The sequence below is a fragment of the Mustela nigripes genome, chromosome 1 (assembly GCF_022355385.1).
Source record: "Mustela nigripes isolate SB6536 chromosome 1, MUSNIG.SB6536, whole genome shotgun sequence".
In the NCBI taxonomy this organism is placed as follows: Eukaryota; Metazoa; Chordata; class Mammalia; order Carnivora; family Mustelidae; genus Mustela; species Mustela nigripes.
In genome coordinates, this window is record NC_081557.1 from 134,637,329 (window position 1) to 134,653,889 (window position 16,561).

The window sequence follows — 16,561 nt, forward strand, 5'->3', positions numbered from 1 at the left end:
AAAAAAAAAAAAAAAAAAAAAAAAAAAAAAAAAAAAAACTTTAGAAACTTCATATTAGAATATGAAGAAACATTTAGAAACTTCATATTAGAATAATATGAAGCCAACACTGAGAATTACTGTTACAAAACCTGTTTTTAGACCGCATACTTTTTAAGACAAATATAAAACAATAGAAGAAAGTGTTACAAAAATGAATCTCATTGCAAATCATGACATGAGACTATTTGAACTGGTTTGTGGCATAAATGCTAGGATTCATGCGGTATCTCCAAATGCCCAAAAGCATTGGTGGGAAAAAACCTCAGGTATATAAAGTGTACCTTCTTTTTTTGGTAATAGAAAATGTCATGTTTATTTAGAATATTTTGCATAACTACGATCACCAACATCAATAACAAAAATCCTTTGTTAAAAAAGTGAACTAAGAACTTTCCCAAATTGGGGGCACCTGGGTGGCTCAGTGGGTTAAAGCCTCTGCCTTCGGCTCAGGTCATGATCCCGGGGTCCTGGGATCGAGCCCCGCATTGGGCTCTCTGCTAAGCAGGGAACCTGCTTCCCCCCATCTCTGCCTGACTCTCTGCCTACTTGTGATCTCTGTCACATAAATAAATAAAATCTTTTAAAAAAAGTCAAAAAAAAAAAAAAACCCAAAAAAGAACCTTTCCAAATTGCATTTGATTCTTAAAAATCTGTTTTTAGTGAATACCATGATGGCACTTCACTCACATCAAATAACATTTCTAACTGCCCACAAAACATGGACCCATCCACCAGGGATTCAGTCTTACCACTACATGTTTCAAAGAGCTCACTGGGAAGATTTATTTTATTTACTTTATTTTATTTTTCAGTATAGTCAACACACAATGTTACATCAGCGTCCGGTGTCCAACTTAGTGATTTGACAGTTTTGTGCATTAACCTACATTCACCACAAGTGTAGCTACCATCTGTAGCTACCTCTGCCCGTCACATCACTATTACAGTATCATTGACTGAATTCCTTCCTCGATGCTTTTCATCCCTGTGACTGACTCATCCCTTAACTGGAGGCCTGCATCTCCTTCTCCCCTTCACTCATTTGGCCCAAGCCTTCGCCCTCCTTCTCTCTGGTGAACATCAGTTTGTTCTCTGCATTTATTGCATTGTGTTGTACTGTCTGATTGTATTTTCCTTTGGTTATTTGTTAGTTTGTTTAGATTTGCCTTATGAGTGAAATCATGTGGTATTTGTCTTTCTCTGACTGACTTAATTTCACTTAACATAATACCTCTCGGTTCATCGTATTGTCTCAAGTGGCCCAATCTCATCCTTTCTTATGGTTGCATAATACTTCCTTATCCTTATCCATTCATCTATTGATAGACATTTAGGTTGTTTTCATATCTTGGCTATTGTAAATAATACTGTAGTAAACATAAGGGTACCTATATCTTTTCAAATTGGTGTTTTTGTTTCTGTGGGTAAATACACAATAGTAGAATTATTGGATCATATGGTATATATATATATATATATTTTTTTAAAATTTTATTTATTTATTTGTGAGAGACAGGGAGAGAGATCACAAGTAGGCAGAGAGGCAGGCAGAGAGAGAGGGGGAAGCAGGCTCCCTGTGGAGCAGAGAATTTGATGCAGGGCTCCATCCCAGAACCCTGAGATCATGACCTGAGCTGGCGAAGACAGAGGCTTAACCACTGAGCCACTCAGGCGCCCTGATGTATCTATTTTTAACTTTTAGATGAACCTACATGCTGTTTTCCACAGTGGCTCTGTCAAGTTACATTCCCACTGATAGGGCACAAGGATTCCTTTTTTTTCCATATCCTCACCAACATTTGGTATTTCTGGTCATTTTGATTTTAGCCATTCTAACTAATGTAAGGTGATATTTTATTGCACATGAAAAGATGCTCAACATCACTAATCACCAGGGAAATGCAATTCAAAACCACAGTGAGATATCAAGTGTGCTTTTATGTTATCCGCTAACTAATTAAAATGGTCACTTTCACAAATCTGACTGTATTTTGTGTGTTTTGGATAAAGGGTCACGTATACAATATTTTTTCCTTTCTCATATTTATTTACATATACATATCTTATATCCATCTACATCCATATCTATATCTACTAGTTAAAAGTATGCCAAAATGATAACATGATTCTATTCATATTGCTTTAGTTAGAATGCTGTTTAACTAGAATAAGTAATGGATTGCAGTTCTTATTCTATAACTGCAATTGGAACATAATTTGATGAAAATTACTTAAGACTTAATGCAATAATACATTGAGGTTTTGGATGAGGGCAACAATTGAGTACTAATAATGGTTAAAAAATTATAAAACAACATTTATTCCCCTGTGATTTAATAATTTGTATTTATTTTTTGAATGCAATATATATTGAATTGACCAAAAGATCAATAAATTTTGGCCTATACATTAAGTAAAGTTCACAAAGTTGAACAAAAGTGAAGAACAGCAATTATTCCTTCATGAGTCTATGATAACGATATAGCAAACTGAGAAATTGTGCCAGAAAAATCATACTTAAATCATATAATTAATTGACTTTAATATGGAAATGTCTGCAGGTACAACTCTAAACTTTTTAAATTGGGGTTATCAAAAGATATTCTAGGTTAAATGTCATTTTACCACATTATTAATTTTGAGTATGTCACATTAACTACCCAGTGAAATATTTGGTTTTAATTTCCAAAATGGGCAAAATAACCCTGCATTGGTTGTCATTGTCAGAGAAAAAAAAATAACTGAATTCTTCTATTATAATACAGAAAATATGTTTTTAAAATGAATATTATGCAAGAATGTATTTCCATATTCCATTAATTACAAACATTTATACAAATATGCCTACAGATTAGTATTAATCTTGCAAAACCAGACAGGCATTTGTTTGGGCTGTTTATTTCCAGTAAATTTTTGGATTTCAATTTGAGAAGTACATCAGATATATTAAGGAAAATATGAGAGATTTTATGATCAGTTTTCATATTTATTTTTTCCTCAACTCTCATTTATTTTGTAGACTTTTTGGATACAGATTATTTACTATACATTGCTCTTTTAAATGACTAAAAAAGATATGATCATCTCTGTACAAAATAACTTTTAACCCATTAAAATGCTGTAACACAGTAGAGTCATTATATTCATTGTACTATTAGAAGAGAGTTTTGATTTTTTTCAAATCTTTTATGTTTTTACTTAATTCTTAAAATGCATTTTTATTTTTCCTCTCTTGGGCTTCTTTTTATACCTTTCTTTTCCAAGAACTTGCATTCTCTCTTCTGGTCCTCTCTCTCCTTGTTTTTTTCACCATAGTGCCACCAAGGAGAAATTGCCAGTATCCCAAGGAGGAAGTTTTATTCGGCTCAGTTGTCTCAAAGTTTGATAAGAAGCTTTAATAAACTGTGCAGCAAAGTTAAAATTAAGTTGTTTAATTATAGCTGGTGTGTCTGTGCAGAGCTGCAGTAGAGTAGCTTTTGACGCACCGTGTTATGGATGAAGTAGTATACAGGGTACTCTGGAAATAGGATGCATTCGATTTCTTGTCAATTTTTAAAAGTTCCAGGTATTTTTGCTCATAAAAATCAGTATTTTTTTTTTATCTGTTATGTTTCCTACCAAGTGACTTGTAACTCAACAGAATGTCCAAATTGTTTTCTCTGCATTCAAGGTTAGAAATTCAAAGTCACTGTTGGGGGATCCTGGGTGGTGGTGAAAGCAATTCTGGAAGGCAGCTTGCATCATTTGACCTTCTTTGCTCTGTGGTATCTGCTCATTATCTGATGACTTTACCATTCCTAGCTGTTATCGGTTGTAATATTATATGTGTTTTTAAGTAAAAATGCTTAAGTATAAAATCTATGAAAAATTTGTTGAGAATATTGTGTAGTGTATCTGGTGACTGATGTATAAAATCTATGAAAAATTTGTTGAGAATATTCTGTCGTGTATCTCGTGACTGATGGACTCCATTGCCTTTTCAGTTTGGCATCCCCTGCTGTATTTTGCAATTTGTAATTTCAGCCTGTGGGTTTAGTTGTTAATGAGATTGAATATGGCATCCTTAAACAGCATAAAAAGCATATTTCATAGTTGCATTGTACCTGTTTCAGTGAAATTGACTAGACTCATTCTTTGTACTATTCCTATGTGCTTAGGCAAAGAAGAGATAACATTGTATTTCTTTGAATACATAGAAATTTCTAAGCTGATCATCCATTTTAAGCAGGATTTCAATCCATCAAGTAGATGAATCCCCTTTATACTTTTGCCTTTGCATCTTGAATTTTCAGACAGGCAGTGATTATTGGAAAAGCGTCACTGTATTTAACTAATGTACAAATGAATGAATTTCATGTGTTGGTACTGGTTTTGCCTTCTGAAAAATTATAGAAATATACTTCCTTGGCTGTCTAATAATCATACAAATATATGAAGCCATTTATTATATCTTCTGTTTTCCAAGACCAACATTTACTCTTAAACATACACCTTCCATGGGGCGCCTGGGTGGCTCAGTGGGTTAAAGCCTCTGCCTTAGGCTCAGGTCATGATCCCAGGGTCCTGGGATCGAGTCCCATGTCAGGCTCTCTGCTTAGGGGGGAGCCTGCTTCCTCCTCTCTCTCTCTGCCTGCCTCTCTGCCTACTTGTAATCTCTGCCTGTCAAATAAATAAATAAAATCTTAAAAAAAAAAAAAGAAAAAAAGAAAGCATACACCTTCCATACATTATATTATTACATGGGCTTTTGGGGAGCATTTTTAGTAATTATGCAGTCATTGTTATCCTTTGTAAAATTTCTTTGTAGAGAGAATATTTCTCTTTAAAGCAAAGCTGCACAAATATATAGTAAGTATAGAAAAGCGCAGAGAAGAAAAAAAATTACCTATGATTTCATCATCCTGTGATAACCATAATTATTTGTATTGACACCTAAAGTTTCCACTTTTAAAAATTTCATACAGGGGTGCTTGGGTGGTTCAGTCAGTTAAGCACCTGCCTTTGGATCTGGTCATGATCCCAGGGTCCTGGGATCGAGCCCCAACCATTGGCTTTACTGCTCAGTGGCCAGCCTGCTTCTGCCCTTCCCTGTGCAACTCCTCCTGCTTGTGCTCTCTCTCTGTCAAATAAATAAATAAAATCTTAAAAAAAAAAAAAAATTCATACACAACCATAGTTGTTGGGTTCCCAGGAAGCAGAGTCAGAGATTTGAGAGTGGGAAGTTTATTGCGGAGTGTTCATAGTAACATCACCCGTCGGAGGTGAAGGAAGCAAGGCTGGGCAGAGAGGGAAGCTGACCTGGAATGAACTTGCAACAGAAGCCTCAGTAATATTTTGAGGAACTGTGGAGCTTAAATGGCTCACAAGGATTCAGCCCAGTGAGACAAGGGGGCCAAGACTTTGCTCTGGTGCGTTGATTGGGTTTTGAATATGGACTTGCTCTAGGAATGGGATGTAACTGCCACTTAGGCAGCTGCCTTTCAGGGAAAGCAGCATTTGCAGAGCGACTGACCTGTGGCCATCTTTACCTAACGCCTCACAGATGGGTAGGTGCCTGTGTCCTAAAGAGGAGCTAGCAGCCTCACCAACTACACATGCCCACAAAAATATTGAGCATTTTGAAGATCATAATTCATACTCTTCTTCGAAAGTCTGTAAATCTAAAAATGATTTCTGTGATCTTATGTATTTAAAATTTCAGGCCACAATAGATCCTCCTGTTGTCCTTGTGTAACTTGAATGCATTTTGAGCTTTTATGATCTGTTTTTCTGAAGATTCTGTACAAGTAATGATTATTTCATGTATTCAAAAATCTAATGGGCAACCCAATATAAATTATGAGATCTTTTCTATAAAACGTGAAGGATGTTTTTAGCTACTACCTAATATGTCTTTTGGGCCTTCTCAAATTAAGACACAAGTTTTAGGGCTCTATTTTATAGTCCTGATTAAATAGGATTGAAATCCATTATTTTTGATCCAATTTATTACATTATAGTCATTAACTGATTGAGTTCATTTTGTAACCTAAATATGTGACTGTCCAAAGTCTGTACTTGAATGGGCTTCAATCTTGGCCGTGAGATTTAAAATATGGTTCTTGGAGCTTGAGCTGGGCAAAGGTAGGGTCAGTCAATGAGATGCAGGGTGTGGACCTATAAGATCTAAATGAGGGCCGAATCATATAAGAGCAGAGAAATATACAAAGAAAAACAATCACAAAAAATACCATCTTCCTTAGTTTTTGGCTTTATTGTGTAAATATTATATGCAAGGTTCTAATAGTAGATACAGTCTGTCATTGTATCAATACATGCAAATTTTGGTACTTCTGCATCTATTTGGAAACTTGGTTACCTTAGGAATGGTGTGAACTGATCTTCTTAGAAACATCCATGAATTCTCATTTTTTAAAGAAGCTGTAAGATTCAACAAGGTGTGAGTTCATTGTTTTCTTCAGGAACTTTTGGGACATCTATAACCAAATTACTAGACAGGACTGTCACTTTGCAGGGTCACAGTCTACTTCAAGGATTCTAGTTTGGTTTTGGGAATTTTGACAGGGATTGGCACAGAAATATGGTTTTTTTTTTTTTTTTTTTTACTGTTTTTTAAGGCTAAGTAACAAGGAGTTCAAATTACTTAATAAAATATGGATCTCATCTTAACCCCATTTTGCTATTCTTATCTACAAGTACAAAATATATTTTTCTAGACCCATATCTCTATAGTTTGGCTGTAAACATTCATGATCTGATTCCAGTTATATCAGAGGCAATTATGAAAAGCCATCGGCATAGATTTTCAAAAATATATAATGTAAAATAAAATAAGCCAAACACAAATGACTCTAAGACATATACTTTATTGAGAGAAGCTGTATCAGCAACTTAGTTGCCAAGAGTTTCCAGGAACCTGCAAAGCTACTCACAGATCTTTCAGAGGCTGAGAAAACCAGGGGTTAGCATTAGACTCCAGACTTCGGCAGTTTGCTTCAGCCCCTTGTGGGTAGTAATGAGAGAGCAATGTTTGTTTTAAGGATCAGGATGCTTCTTTGCAAAGGCCCTAAATGGGGCTCACCTCATTTAGCACGCTTATATTTCAAGCATATCCTTGAAGCATAACATGTAATTAGGTGAACTTCAGAATGGAAATAGTGAATTTATGAATGAAAACTTATGTTCATCCTCTTTCTTAATTATTTTACCTCTATACAAGTGACTTATAAAAATTTATTGCCACTTTGGTTTGATGCTTCTTTTTTCTGATTACAAGCAATTAAGACATTAGAGTGCAACCTTCAAATAATTTTAAGGAGATTTAACTTTCAAGTGTTTATGTAGAAATATAAAATTAATGAACTATAGTTGTCTCACACTTTAATTCCCAATAGTTTATTTTCACTTTCTTTGTTAAGTTCACTTACCTTATAAGTAGTAATGGAAGATTTTGCACATCATAAAGTATATAAATTTAAATTACATTCTAAATTTTATAACTGTTATGTCTGTTTTGCCTTCAGTATCATTTTTAACAGTCCTGAGTATATTCCCAGAACTGTAGCATTGAAATAAATGAATTTATAAAGTTGGACACAATCCTGCCCTTCAGATAGATTTATGACTTAATTCTACCCTTCTTAATGGTAAATTAGCAGTATGTATGAAAGTCTTTAAAAAATGTGTCTCATGTTCCATCCTAAGGTTCAAGGTTCTAGACTGGATAAATTATCATGGTTGTACATTGAGCTTACCCAAATGTAGCAACCATACCTTAAGGTGGCTTCTGAGGAGTCCCACGCTTGTGTAATCCCCTCCCCTTGAGTACAGGTGGACACTGATGTGCTCCAGCTAATGATATTTGGAAAAGTGGTAGAATGTCACTCCTGTGAGTAGGGTACATTTTGTGGCAACAGTGATAAGTCACTCCTGTGATTACTTTACATCATATGGGACTCCATCTTGGATGACTGTGGGGGAATTTTACCAGCCTTAAGGAATTAAGCCACCAGGTTGTGAGAGGGACTCTGAGCAACACTACAGATCATGCTGACAGCCAGTGAAGAAGCAAAGACTTCAGTCCTACAAGAGCAAGGAACGGAATTCTGCCAGCCACCATGTAAGAGACTGGAAGAGAACTCTGAACTCCAGAAAGGATGCAGCTGGCTGACATTATGATCAGAGCCTTTCGAAAACCTGACATGAGGATCCAACTAGGCTGTGCTCAGATTTCTAACATGTGGATACTGTAGGATTATCAAGGGCTTGTTATTTTAACCTGCTAAGTTTGAGGGTAATGTATTATGCAACAATAGATAACTAGTATACCAGAATGTTGATTATAGCAGATGTATATTATAGTATGTTTTTAAGTGATTAAAAAGAGACTGCAAATAGTATGACATAATTTTTTTCTTAGGAAAGGATAGTAGAGCTTAAAAATGATTAGGGTGTGGGGCACCTGCATGGCTCAGTTGGTTAAGCAGCTGCCTTCGGCTCAGGCCATGGTTCCAGGGTCCTGGGATCGAGCCCCACATCGGGCTTCCTCCTCAGCAGAGAGCCTACTTCTCTCTCTCCCTCTGCCTGCTGCTCTGCTTACTTGTGCTCTCTATCTCTCTGTCAAATAAATAAATAAAATCTTTAAAAAAAATGATTAGGGTGTTATAATGATAGAATATACACTAACTTGGAGAATAGGTTTTTGGTCATTTAAAATTCCTTTTAGCCTATATATATATTTTTTTTTTTTAATATTTTACTTATTTATTTAATACAGAGAGAAAGAGAGCACAAGCAGAGGGAGTGGCAGGCAGAGATAGAGGGAGAAGCAGGCTCTCCACTCGGGAGCCCAGTGCGATGTGGGGCTTGATCCCAGGACCCTGGGATCATGACCTGATGGAAGACAGAAGCTTAACGGACTGAACCATCCAGGCGTCTCTAGCTTATAAATATTTTAAACATTTATATAATAATAAGATTGCCATTTGGGTAAGTACTTGGGAATGGGTTTACTGGATCATATGGTAAGTATATTATTAACTATGCAAGAAACTGGCTAACCATTTCCAGAGCAGCTTTGATAAGTTGTGTTTTAATTTTCACCTAGTTCAAGATATTTTTTTTTAATTTCTCTTATGATTTTCTTTCTGAATCATGTGTAAATCGAACATGCACAATTAGACAGATATTATTCATCTTTGAATATTTGGGGATATTTCTATATGTCTTTCTGTTACTGATTTCTAATTTAATTTCTTTATGTTCAGAGAAAATATTTTGTATTATTTCATTTCTCTTAAAGTTATTGAAACATTTTATGGTCTAGGGTATGATATATCTTGGTAAATCTCTTTGCACCAGAACACTAAATGTATCTTGCTATTTTGGGGTAGAATTTTCTAATAAAATATTAAAGTGACTGGTAATGTTTCAGCCCAGAACAGTCTTTTTATCTGTGTCTCACCCTTGCATGGCAACCCACATCTACCTTTTATTTGTACAGTATCTAAGGTAAAAATAAAGTGTCTTACGTGGCCTTGTCTGGTAAGAGTCATCCGCATCATCTCCATGCAGGAATCAAGGTGCAAATAGATTTCTTGCCCCTATATCAATGGCAAATGAGTTTTTTCTACTGTCAGTTTAAGATAGGTAGGCTGGTTTCTTTCTCCCCTTCCTAAGACATCAGTTCTCAATCTGGCGTCAGGTCAGGGACTGGTTGGAGGGAGTGGAATTCCCAGCCTTTCCTTCAGGCAGGGGCATCTCATGCCTTTGTTCAGAAAGCACAGAACCGTGTTTTACAGTCCCTTCCAGCAGCAGAAAGCTCTTCCCTAGTACAAGCATAGAATATGGAGCATGGGCCAATCATTACGGCAGTCCCCTAGTGGTAGTCAGTCAACAGCTTGCACTCTTGCAGAACCTGGAGCTCACCTGTGCTTCCCCGGGTGTTCTCCCTTCGTCATCAAATTTTGTCAGGCCTTTCATGAGGCATCAGGCGAGGGCTCTCTCGGCACTCCCTCTGTTCCCTCAGTCTCTTTTGTGTGCAGCCAGTGGGGTCCTGGGGAAAGAGTTGGTGAGTGGATATGGAATCATCTTGTTTCTGGGACTCTTATTGGTTCAAAACAATCAGAGGTAGAATTGATAGGGTATCTTGTCTTTCCTTGAAGAGGCTTGTTATTATGGAATGCGGTGCTCCTTGTTGCCTTACAATCTCAGAACTCTCTGATGGATTAAAATGTTTGATTTTACAGATTATATGTCTCATTATTATGATAGTGACAGTGTTCCCTTGTGGATTTCTATATCCTAAGCATTAGTGGAAATTTATTTCATTTGTTGAAGATTGTTTGATATAAGGAATAATGGATTTGCCTCTTTTATTATGGCTGCAGAGTACTGCATCATTTGGATATACCATCAGTTCTTCTTCTTTTTTTTTTTTTTTTAATACCATCAGTTCTGTAATCAGTGAAATGGTACTAGATGTTATAGGTGTTTTTCAGATTTTTCTTTTTTGTTATAAACAATGCTGTGATTAATTGTTTCATGCATTTTTCTAATACTTTTATTTAATGGTAATCTACTATGTACTATTGTATTAATTTTTCATTTAAAAACCTCTTGATTTTGAGCTTCCATATTTTTATATATTATTCTGATCAATAATTTCAGAAGAACGCATTCCCTTTTATCAAATGATAAATCAAATTAAATGGTCATGAGTTTTATATAATGCTGCTTTGTGAACATTACCTGAGTCACTCTGATATATTAATTACATGAATATCACAATACTGTATTCAGAACATTACATTTAATTCCATTATATATTTCTGAGTAGTTTTATAGAGGATTGCTTGAGGGAAAATCACAAATATAAGTAAATGATTATTTTATAAAACAGAAGTCACTCCTTTTTTCTTTAGTGAAAATTATTTTTTTAAGATTTTATTTATTTATTTGAGAAAGAGAGAGAGCATGAGAAAACAAAAGTAAGGGGGAGGGGCAGAGAGAGAAAGAGAAGTAGGCTTCCCACTGAGCGAGGAGCTCAATGCAGGGCTCCATCCAAGAGATCAGGACCTGAGCAGAAAGCTGACGCTTAACTGACTGAGAGACCCAGGCATCCCAACAAGTTCTTGATTTATTTTCATATCAGCTAAATTTCCTACCTAGCATCACCAGGAGACACAGACAGAGCCTTTTATTAGAATTTAGGGATATTCAGCTACCAGTCTAGTACTGTTTCCTTACCTTTTCCAAACACAATTTCTTTTTTACCAAGAATCCTGTTTGTCTTAAGTAAAAATGAAGTTATCTTTAATTCTTGGAGAATTATCGAAGATTCTGAAAATCCTACATGGATAAATATTTTCATCCCTGTGGGAAGAACTGAGAAAACATTCCTTCCTTGGAAACTTTTTTTTTTTTCCAAGATTTACTTATTTATTTGAGAAAGAGAGAGAGAGCAAGTGCATGCAATGGGGGAGGGGGCAGAGGGAGGAGAGAATCTCAAGGGGACTCCCCACTGAGTGCAGAGTCTGATTTGAAGTTCAATCTCAAGATCCTGACATCATGACCTCAACCTAAATCAAGAGTCTGATGCTTAAATGACTGAGCCATACAGGTGTCCCTTCCTTGGAAACTTTTAAAAACATATTGACAAAACCCCAGCATCATGGATAGCCAAGAACACATGCTGAACACTTAGGGGATACCCACTTGGTCAAATACCAACCAACTCAAATGTTATAACAGCGGAGTGGAGAAGCAAGCGACTATATAGAAACTTTACTGAACTGTTTATTTGCATGATGAATATTCATTTTTATTGTTCTAAAATGTGAATAGAATATATAGAAATCCTAGAAAACCTTGGAATTACATCAGCAAATAAGCACAGATGTCCTGTCTATACATATCTTGCTTAACTCTGTGCTGGGTTCCAGGTTTTAATACAATTTGTAAATAAAACCTAATACACTTGAAACACTAATATAAAAATAATTTCAAGGAATATATATATATTCATATGTATACAAATTCATATACATATATACATGCATATATGCATATATGTGTATTTATTACACATATATGTATTTAAATATTTGTGTCACAGAGACTAAGTTTAGGCTGGAATGGAAAGTAGATGATGGACAAGTGAGAGTGAAAAAATGGAATATTTAAGGTGTTAGTTTATGGAAAAAGTGTACAACACATTAGTTTTATGATTAGGAGAGTATCCTGAGGAAAGCATTTAAGAAAGAGCAGTCTGAAAATCAAGATTTGCTGATAAAAAGGGAGCAATAATAAAATGAGGGAGGCCATCTGGCAAATTGTTGTTGGGTAGAAAAAATCCTGGAACATAAAAGTTTCTTTCTAGAAAGAGATGGCAAAGCTTTGTGCCATTGGGTGTAGAAGGTGAAATAGAAGTTGGAGCATGGTGTCCTGGTAGGGTCACCATCATAACTGAGGTGGCATTTCATGGGTGTTTTAGGAGAATGAGAGTCTCTACATCTCTAAGAACTGCATTTTTTAAAAATCCATATAAAGCTATGGAGTTATAATTTTGTAACCTATTTTATAATTGTATATTTTATATCCTACAACTAGAGTACTACCTTGAATGGAGATTTGTTTTAAATATGAACAACTATTAATGGAACATGAAAAATGTAAAGCTAGAATATGTATTTTTATACCTAAAACACCATTTTAATTTTTGTATTTATATCTTATTTTTCTTTCACATTTATGTTTTCATATGCACATGAGTTGTAATATCCAGGTCTAAAATTTACAATTAATGGTTTCATGTGGTTTTTATTTTACTGAATGATGCTTACCTTAAAGAGAAGTTTTACATCTTATGGGAATGTTCTAAATTATTCTTGCATATTTTTCCTTTTTCTAATATCAATATCATATATTTTTTTAAAGCACTATTGTAAAATAAATCTTAGCACATGGGGAGAGTGTGGGGTGTATGTTACTTTTGAGAATGTACATATGTAATTTGGAAATAGTAAAAAAGCATTTAGCTGTCCTTTTACTCTAATATAGTAGGGTTCGTCAGAGTATGGGTATCTAAATCTGGGAGAAAGGTGAAGGAAAGGAAAGATATAACATCTTCATTTTTTAAAAACTTTTTTAAGATTTTTAAAAATGTATTTATTTGGGAGAAAGAGAGTGAGTAATGGAGAGAGCAGGAGGGGAGGGTGAGGCAGAGGGAGAAACAGATTCCTCGCTGAACAGAGACCCGGATGGATGGATGGATGGATGGATGGATGGATGGATGGATGGAAGGATGTGGGGCTAGATCCCCAGACTCTGGGATCATGACTTGAGCTGAAGGCAGATGATTAACCCACTGAGTTACCCAGGCACCCCAGCATTTTCATTTTTATTTGAAAAGACATTTTCAAAAGTTTTTAAAAAAGTTAATGGATAAAAACACTATTTTAAAATAATTGATTTATAGGGGCGCCTGGGTGACTTAGTAGGTTAAGCCTCTGCCTTCCACTCAGGTCATGATCTCAAGGTCCTGGGATGGAGCACCACATCGGTCTCTCTGCTCAGCAGGGAGCCTGCTTCCCCCTTTCTCTCTGTCTGCCTCTCTGTCTGCTTGTGATCTCTCTCACTGTGATAGATAACTAAATAAAACTTTGAAAAAAAATAAAATGATTGATTTACCAAACACCGAACTCAGTATTAGTTAAATGTATTTAGATTTACCCTCAATCAGCACTTAATTTTTTTTCCTGCACTAAGTGTTGTCAGAATCTAAATTCCAATCTGTGTAAAGAGCGCTGTACTAGGGAGGACTGCCCCTTCCATACTACTATTTAAACTGAAATATGGAGAGCTTCAATTTATCCTGGTTTTTCATGTTTTCTGTTATAGATGCAACTTCACCAAATACTGTATTTTTCTAATCAACCCAATTATTTGTAGGAGCAGAAGGCACACAACAGATGGCATTTACACAGGGAATCTTGACTCATGGCCACAGCAGAGTTCTGGATAATTTAGAGTTGGTTCAGTGGTGGAGAAAGAGATGGGGGAGGGAGGAAGGGCAGAGAAAGGGAACATGAATTAAGGGAGAGAGCTGGAGAGAAAGCTGCTGTTGTCAAATGTCTGGGTCTAGGTGAGGCGCTTGCTTCCAGAGCTATGAGTGCTCTTGGAAGGTGGCTAATTCATTTATCAAGTGTCAAGGGTGTTACAGTAAAAAATGAAAGTGTGATATACTTGTCAGCTGAGTATAGCCAGTGTATTAATATTTAATTAAAAGTGTTTTCCACTCCTCCTCCAGCATTTCATGTCCTGATGAAAGTCCAATGCCTTGAGAAAGTTCTTAAGATTGCTGTGCATTTCCAAAAACTTAACATTGCCATTATCCCTGCTGCATTTTGGTCTCTGCTTTCTGCTGAATTCATTTAACGTATTTACCCAGAGGTAGAACCCAGACCTTTGATTTCTAAGGCACCACAATGCATAAAGTAAACAAATATCCTCACACAAGGTTGGTGAACATAGCTAACTTGTTGAAAACATGGAGGGTTTGTATAACACAAGTTCAAACAACTTAAAATTGAGTGTCAGACAACCCCGTTTTTAAAAATAATTTCTATTTCCTTTTCTGCCAAACAAGTGTCCAGACTCAACTCTGTCCCTTCAACACCAGATTGCCATGTATTCCATATATAAAGGATGCTAACGGTAGATTTTATTTTTTTCCCTAGAAAAACTAAAATAACTAATTCTCTCAGCCTCCAAATGAAGAAAATTTTCAGGATATTTTTTTCAAATCAGACTGTTCTCTTCCTAAGATGAAATCTGGTGACATCTGTTTTATTTTCCTTTTTTTTTTTTTTTTTTTTTTTTAGAATTGTGAACTGTGTTATAATGGTTAAGAGAGTCAGTCAGCCTGGTGTATTATTCTGGTCTCCGTTTAACAAGGCTAATACTCTTTTGTCAAATTTGTAAAATGGAGATGATAGTAAAATCTGTTTTATAGGGTGGTTATGAGTCTTACATGAGTTAATTCTGGTAAATTACCTATAGTGGTATGTGGTTCAGTGTGACTGCTCAGTAAAAATGATCTGTTCCTAAATCCTGCATGAATATAATTTTTTCTGGATACAGAGGAATGTCAGTTATGATAGGAGGAAATGATACAGAGTGAGTTAGGGATAATCGAAACACGGATAACTGATGTTCAGGCTGTTGGCATTCTGGCTGCCCTGAGTTGAAATATGCCACCTAAAACTGAATTGGCTATTTCCAGATAAAGTTTAGTGATATATTCTCATGTCAGACTAAAGGAATAGCTAATGTCTAGATATATTTTCTTTCAAGAAAATAGGCATATGAGTGAAAAGGGATTAATTTCTAAGCCCCTCCAAATTGAAGTCTCTCTTTAAGAGATATGTTCACTGTGCCCATAAAAAGGCTAATTTCTTTCGGTGTATATATATTTAACAAGAACAAATGGGAATTTAGGCAAATTACTTTCATAACCCTTTTGATTTATATCAACCATCTTGGTAACTCATGAACCATTTGGGCTGCAAATAAATGATCCTGGTATGATACTCAAAGTTTTTCAATCAGTGTTTTATGAAAAACTCTAATAAAACTTTTTATGTCTAGATTTTTCTTCTATATCTTTTTTTTTTTTTAATTGGCCCTGAGGGTAATGTTAGGGTGATTCTGGTTAGCTCTTTTGGCTGAAGACTATTTGCTGGCACTATTCTCATAGTTTTTTAGATAATCTCTTATTTACAGTCTGGTAAATTGCATGCTTCTCATTACATTTTTTAAAGGATAACTTTTATTATTCTGAGAATTCATTTTTTTGGGCTAATTGTAGTTTTCTATGGCTATGATATGCTAAAATTCTTTGTGGAATGATAAAAAAACTCTAACATTGACAAATATTACAAGTCTTCTATTTTCTTTCCTTCTATTTTGTTTTGTTCAGACTCCTTTATTATGATAGTACCTCAGTATCACATTTATTCATATTTTTATAAGAAGATAATTCATTAGGAATTATTGCTAAGCATTATGTTTTTTTAAAAAAATATCATTTTTTTCATGCTGAGTGTTTTTGACCTAAATTTTGCCCAGAAGTCATTTCATATTTTCTTACTTGATTGAACTTTTTTCTGATTTATCATAAAGAAATCTCTTTTAAGAAGTTTAAAGGAATATTTTGGAAAGAAGATTATACTGACTTGCTCTTGATGCATAAAAAACTACCTCAAAACTCAGTGGCTTCAAACAATGATCATTTATTCTTCAAATGTCTGTGGCTTAGCTGGGCTGGGCTGAGCTCTGCTGAGCACTTTCTTTAGGCTGTTGTGGCTGGGAGACTCTGTTTGTCACTGTAATTCTGTGGGCTGCTTGGAGTTCCATATACTTTCTTTTATCTTGGACATCCAGAGTAACCAAGGCCAGCTTTAATCATTGGGATGGCCAAGGAACAAAAGGACAACCAGAGACCTGCACAGCCTCATCG

At 35.4% G+C, this 16,561-nt stretch overlaps 1 protein-coding gene and 1 long non-coding RNA gene across 3 annotated transcripts in view; one reads left to right on the forward strand and one right to left on the reverse strand.

Annotated features, from left to right (window-relative positions):
* SPOCK3 (SPARC (osteonectin), cwcv and kazal like domains proteoglycan 3) overlaps positions 1-16,561 on the forward strand; it is a 486,709-nt gene that overhangs the window by 31,575 nt on the left and 438,573 nt on the right. The window lies entirely within an intron of this gene.
* The window catches only part of LOC132000525 (uncharacterized), a 72,815-nt gene continuing 63,175 nt past the window's right edge, over positions 6,922-16,561 (reverse strand). The window contains exons 3-5 of one of the 2 annotated variants that reach the window (XR_009399379.1): positions 9,970-10,096; positions 9,573-9,644; positions 6,922-7,044 (exon numbers count right to left, since the gene is read on the reverse strand). This is a non-coding gene — a long non-coding RNA (uncharacterized LOC132000525). Of the gene's footprint in view, positions 7,045-8,634; positions 8,659-9,572; positions 9,645-9,969; positions 10,097-16,561 lie in introns of those variants that run through there. The other variant, XR_009399385.1, reaches the window with a different exon arrangement.